Source organism: Convolutriloba macropyga, unplaced genomic scaffold (genome assembly GCF_964194025.1).
Source record: "Convolutriloba macropyga unplaced genomic scaffold, txConMacr16.3 SCAFFOLD_835, whole genome shotgun sequence".
NCBI classification, from domain to species: domain Eukaryota; kingdom Metazoa; phylum Xenacoelomorpha; order Acoela; family Convolutidae; genus Convolutriloba; species Convolutriloba macropyga.
In genome coordinates, this window is record NW_027450601.1 from 30,276 (window position 1) to 37,634 (window position 7,359).

Consider the following 7,359-nt stretch of genomic DNA (forward strand, 5'->3'; position numbering starts at 1 on the left):
AAAGTGTTAAAATTGTGTGGGAACGGCAGTGAATGCGGTGAAAATAACTAAATTCACCGCGTAACTTAGTGGTGAACTTAAATAAATTCACCGCTCAGAAAAAAGCGTTTAATTTGTGTCGGAACAGCTGTGAATGCGTTGAAATTACATAAAATCACCGCTTAACTTAGTGGTGAAATAACATAGAGTCACCGCGTAGAAAACGCTTCGAATTGTCTTTTGTTCAACCAAGTTAAGATACATTTAAGACGCACGGAAATTTAGCCCAGAATAATCATATATCTTTTTGAAACTTTTTTTAGCGATGAGTTTATGTAATTTCACCACTAGAATAAGCAGTGAACTTACATAATGTCACCGCATTCACCACATTTCACCGGTAAATTTTGTACTTTCACCGCTTATCTTTTAAAATTCAACGCGTAGGTTTTAAACAAAGGAGAGTGAATTTGATATAAGTCCAAAACAAATATGCAAGATATTAGTGAGAAGTGGCGCAGTTGAAGAAGAACTGGCTAACATGCATGAGGTGAGAGGTTCGAATCCGTGCAAGGACGGTAACATGTAGTAAGAGGTGAAATAAGGTGACTTTTTGTAAGTTCATCGCTTACTCAAGCGGTGAACTTACATAATTTCACCGCATCCACCCCATTTCGCAGCAAAATTAGGTACGAAATTTGCGGTGAAAAAACCAACTTTTCACGGCCAATCTTACAATTTTTTCCGATTTTTTCTCGGCCCGGGCAGATATAAAAAAGAAAGAGAAAACAGTAAAAACAACATTTCATCACTTGTTTCTGGCTTTTAGAGAAGATTAAACTCCCTAAAAGAATGAAAACAAAAATGTGTATCCTCAAAGAGCAAATTAAGAGCAAACGAGCCACCTATTTTGTCAAGGTTGCTTTCGGAATTGATATTTAATATCAAAAATTCTGCTATTGCCACCTTCTTTTGAAATGAACGTGTTTGCCTCTGCTGTATGTTGAGTGCTTATGTTTTCGAGCTGATGATTAAGTACATTTCGCCAGCCGTTTTTTCCAGTAAGTTTTTCTTCTCAGTAGTATCGTATATATGCGGGAAGATCGGGGGGAGACATCCTTCGAGATCCTTTCCGAAGAGGGAGATTCCTGATCCCAAAGGGGAGATCTTTTATATTAAGAAAGTGGTAATCGCGCTACATGTATTTGTCTGGAAAATTTATTGTTGGTATATATTTATATATATATATATATATATATATATATATATATATATATATGTATATATATATATATATATATATATATATATATATTTATTGCGCTAGAGGGGAGATCCTTCATGCTAAAAGAGTAGTATTTTCGGTACAAGTATTTGTGTGGCTCGATGATTGTTGGAAAATACTTTGGTTGGAAACAAAAGTGGGGAGGTTATCCTAGGAGATAAGATACTGATGATTCATTTTGTCAGAATAATATATGGTGAAAAAGATGGCTTAAACGATAACAAACATTGATCTAAAAATTGTTCATGAATTTCATCTGCAGATTACGAACACTTATCCAATGTACGGTCAAAGGTTTCTGTTTTTTCTAGCTGCTTGTCAATACCATGATCCTGATATTGATCTGGAGGCAACATTGAAGCTCAGACAGAACGGCGGTCTAATCGGAATTTATAATTTTTCACTGGACAACTACTTCAAATCATTCAAAGTACTTCGATTTCAAGCAATATTTCATGCAATGCACGACACTCAAAGATTTGATTTATATCTTTAAACTTTTATTAGATTAAAGTGAAAAGCGTAACAAGATTAACATTTATGCGATAATTTAATTGTTAAACGTGTTGCGGCAAATTCTGTAAGGAACTTAATTACAAAGTAAAAACTTATGGTCAAATTATCATATTTGTTAACAGTATAATTTTAGGATTGTTTGTGCGGAAAGTTTTGCCTATTTTCAGTTTACAGCACAAATATACCACGTAGATGTCAAATAACAATTCAAAATTGAATAATACATCAGACAGGCCTTTGTGATAATACATCACAGACAGTTGCGCTCTTCTTCACAGACATTTGCGCTTTGCTATTGAACAGTTGATCTAATTGTTTTTCTGCATTCATACTCTTACTAAAACGTAGCTTCTCTCTGATTTATTCTCAATTTAATTTATTCTCTCTGATATATTCTCCAATTCTGCTATTGTTTGTTCTATCCATAATCAAATTTAAATCCCATCAAAAATGAAACTCCCTCAAGAAGCCTTCATGAAGCTCAATCGTGAGCAAATGTATGGTTTATACAAGAAAATCTTTGAAAAATTAAAACATAAAGAAAAGTTTATAGAAGACTACATTACTTCTGTCCACCAAAAATTATCCAGCCTCGGGAGTAACGGGGCAAGCTCAAGTAGCACCACGCGAGTTTCAAAAGAGGAACAAATGAAATGGTAAGAACGTTCCCAATAGTAGAAACCCCCGGAGGCAAACAATTTATTTTATCATGAGTAACATGATCGGAAAATTAGAAAGTGGCAATACTATTCCAACCTATATAACAGTTCATGCATATAGGAGCCCGACGACAATAGAAAAATTGGAATTACTGAACAAATACCCAGAGACAAAATTGGAAGCAGTAATATTGCAAGATGGGACAAACAGATTTCTCAAATTCGAACGCAAACCCAGAGATGTAATTGAACAATACAAACAGCGGGTCGAATTATGTCGGGAAAAATTCAATGCAGACATATTTTACCTGATTACAGTAATCCCGATGAAAAATACAAGCGCAAATATGGCAAAAAAGATGTATGATGAGTTCAATTACTTAATCAAAACTAACTACGTAAATGATCCCGATATCAATATTTTGGATTTCAAAAAATTGATTAAAGAGATCGGGGCAAAAACAGATAATATTGGTCGTGATATTGATTTAACAGACTAAGAGAACAACGACTAAAATGGATTGTATCACGACAACGTTCACCTAAATTATCGAAGTGTGATTCTTTTGCGAATTCCATCTAATGCGAATTCTATTGGACACTTCCGATGGTCTGATCTTGAAAACCCGAGAGACTCATCCTACTTATGCCAATACGACAAACACTTTCATCTGTAACACTACAAACTTCAAAAAAAAAAAACGTCGTCGAGAAACCCTCCTGTAAACAGACAGTACTATAACACCCCATATGCATATTCGTACAACAAAAGTGCTGTCAATAGATATTTACCTTACTAACGTCAGCTATGTTGAGGTCAGAAATGAGTAGAAATACGCGAAACCCTACTTATGATCAACAATAAACAGTTTTTGTTCAATTTGATTTCCTTGCTGTTGTTTGAGGCCTTTCTTCGTCCTGCGTCTCTGACACCAGTGGGGCGATCAATAATGGCATATCTGAATTGTAAAAAGTTTTTCTATTCATTAAAAAAATGCCTTGCTCTACGTTGTAGCGCTTTGGTTATGTATCAGAAATTTTTAAGTAGTTATGTTCTAATTGAATTACTCATTTACCTGTTAAAATGTGGTGATGTTGAACGTAATCCTGGGGGGACTGCTAACCTATGAAAATTTCTTCTCCAAACAAAAGTTAAAGATCTATTTTCCTTCTTTCAATTAAATTGCCGTAGTTTTGTCAAAAAAAGAGAACAACTGAAAACGATTTCAAGATAATGCTCAAACAATACTACTCTATTGGCTTTTACGGAACCATGGTTGACTAAAGACGCTGATATTAACTATGGTGCACAAACAGCAATTACTTTTTTTTTGCTTCAGATATGACCGAATATCTGAAAAGTCAAAGGGGGTTGGCGTAATACTGCTGATCCCCAAAAGTTTCAATCCAAAAAACCGTAATGATTTTCCAAAAATGAGCAAAGACTTCGAAACACTTTGGGTTGAGCTCACTCTACCCTAAAAAAAAAATTTCCTTCACTGCTTGTGAATGTTTCATATAATCCTGAAAAACCTAAAACTGACGTGTTTCTCGAAGAATTAGCATTGCAAATAGATTTTGGAGTAACAAAAAAGCAAAAAATTTTTTTACTGGGCAATTTCAATATAAATTATCTTAATCCCAACGGAAGAAACAAAATAGACACAATTCTTGTACCTTATGGTCTACCAGTGGTCAACAAAACACCTACAAGGAGAAAAAATCTGATTGAAGATGATGAGCTGCCTCACCCCCAATGTTTTTACTTCTGAATTGCCCATTACATCGGATCACAAAGCTATTTCAACGATAAAGAATGTAACTATGAATGAAAAGCAGCCTCCAAGATGAAAAATAATCTTTGCAAATCAAAATATTGTAAAAAATTATACCTACAAGATCTGGAACACATTGATTGGGATCATCTTTGCAAGGCATCTGGCGCTGAAGACATGTATCGTATCTTCAAGAAAATGTTGACTAAAGTGATCCTCTCTCTCGTCCCTCTAAAAACTGTCTTCATACGGACTGAAAAATCCAAAGTTAAACTAGAGAGCAATGATTTCAAAAAGAGCAACTTTGAAAAAGCAGATTCGGAAAAACAAAAAGGAATATCATAAACGACTCAAGAAACTCTACTAAGTTCTCCCAAGTTCTAAATTAGTTGATTACATTGAAAGCGCTTGGAATTTTTTTTCCCACCAACCATAGGACATCTAAGAACAGTTTTGATTTGAGACTCATAACCTCAAAAGAAGTCTTACTGACTCTAAAAAATTTAGACTCAAAAAGCCATCAGGTCCTTCAGATATCCCATCATGGGCTCTTAAAGATGGATTTTTCTTTTTGGCTGATCCAACTAAACTGCTTTTTAACCAACTTTTAGCTGAAGGAAAAATTCCTAGAGATCTTAAAAAAGCTGTTGTAACTCCAATTTTTGAAAAAGGAGAAAACTCTTTGCCCGAGAAATACATACTAATTTCAATTACAAGCTCACTAGCAAAAATTTTTGAGCGTTTGCTTCGTGAAAAAACTTACGAATATCTTGAAAAATTTGGGTTGCTTTTCAATACTCAGTTTGGTTTTCGTTACAAAGTCTCAACAATTGACGATCTCGTTTACTGTACTGAAACTATAAGGTACCATATAAAAAAAATAATTTTATCACTGCAGCTCTACTAGATCTGTCTATTGCTTTCGATTCGATAAATCACAAGATCCTTCTTCCTTAACTGCATGAATTGTGATTTTCCAAAAATGCCATAAACCTAATAGAAAGTTATCGATAACACAGGCTACAATAAACCATAGTGAATCAAGTGGAAATCGATTGGATTGGGTTATATCAAGGTGTCCAACAAGGAACAATATTGGGTCACCTTCTTTTTAACCTGTAGATTAATGACTTGAACAATGAAATACCTGCTAATACAAAAATAATTCAATACGCCGACGATACTATCATTCACACATACAATACGGACATAAAATTAGCAACATATAATTTTGAACAATCCTTCAGAAATATATTTCAATATTACGAAAACACCGTCTAATGCTCAATCACTCAAAACTGAATTTATTACATTCTCAAAAAAATCAAATCTAGAGGAAACCAAAAGAAACAATCTGTTAATTGGTAATTAAAAAATACCAAACGTCAATTGCGTAAATTACCTCGGAATATATCTTGATTGCACATTAAATTTTCAAGAAGAATTGAAACACGTATTACGCAAACTGGCAACTTGATAAAAAACATTAGAACGAATTTCAAGCCCGTTCACTGTCCAGAAAAGACTACTACTCCTGAAACTCTTAGTGATAAGTCATTTACAATTCTCAGGCCTTTTACTGGCCAGCTCAAAAAACAATTGCTTTATTACTTTGGAGAAGCAATTAAGCTGGGCTGTAAAGACGTGCTTCAATCGCAAAAAATACGACCGTTCTACTGACCTGAAACTAAAACATCAAATTCTGCCAATAGAATTTTTCTTGGAAAGCAAGGTACTAAAATATTTTATAAAACTTACCAGTAACAAGCTTCCGATTTTTTGAAAACTACACTTACCGGCATAAAATCTACGCTACAGACAGCGAACCAAAAAATAATGCTTCAATCACAAAATAAACTCATCTGCATTAGAAAACTCTATATTGAATATTGGCTCAAACCTTCATAATAAGTTTCTTAACGTTAGTTTTTTTTTAAAACATAATTGAAATGGATGCAAGACCAATAGTTCTGAAGAAGCATCTTAAAACCTTTTCCTTTCATTGTTTTAAACAAAACTCGACTATTGCGTCGTACGGCAAGGCATCATGGAAAAGCTTTAAGTTTTCATAGTACCACTGTCTCAATTTAAACCGCAATATATTTAGTTTTTAGTTTATTTCATTTATACTCTGACCTGCACAGCCCATTTGTTTGTTTGCTGTTAATAACTTAATAGTATTTCAATGAGTTTTTTATACATTTATGAGATATGTTTAACTTATAGAAAATAGGATAAGCAACTACTAGCAATTGCAAAATCTTTTGAGTAGTTGTCGTTAATAAAAAACTCAAAAAAAAACTGACACTGAAAGAAGATAAAATTCAAATATAAAAGAAGTCAGATATAAAAAAGAAAGAGAAAACAGTAAAAAATATCTCTTCATTACTTGTTTCTGGGTTTTAGAGAAAATTAAATTCCCTAGAAGAAAGAAGACAAAAATTTTTATCTCAAAGAGCAAACAAACGAGCAACCATTTTTTGTCAAGGTTCCTTTTGGAGTTGACATTTAACATCAAAAAGTCTGCCATTGCCACATTCTTCCCAAATGTACTTGTTTGCCTATACAGTATGTTGAGTGTTTATGATTTCGAGCTGATGTTTCTTTGATTAAATACGTCCCGCCAGCCAGCCGTTTCTTGCAGTAAGTTTTTCGGCTCAGTAGTATCGCATATATGCGAGAATATTGGGGGAGAGAGATCATTCTAAATCTTTTTGCAGAGTGAGATTCCTGATATCGTAGGGGAGATCTTTCATATTAAGAAAGTGGTAATTGCGCTACATGTAATTGTCTAGCAGGTTTACTGTTGCTATATATATTTTGCGCTATTCTAGTTTGTGATAGAGGGGAGATCCTTCATACTAAAAGAGTGATATTTTTTGTACATTTCTTTGTGTGGCTGACTGATTGTTGGAATATACTTTTGTTGGAAACTGAAGTGGGGAGGTTATCCTAGGAGGTAAGATACTGATGATTCAATTTTTGTCAGAATAATATATGGTGAAAAAGATGGCTTAAACGATAACAAACATTGATCTAAAAATTTTTCATGAATTTCATCTGCAGATAACGAACACTTATCCAATGTACGGTCAAAGGTTTCTGTATTTTCTAGCTGCTTGTCAATACCTTGATCCTGATATTG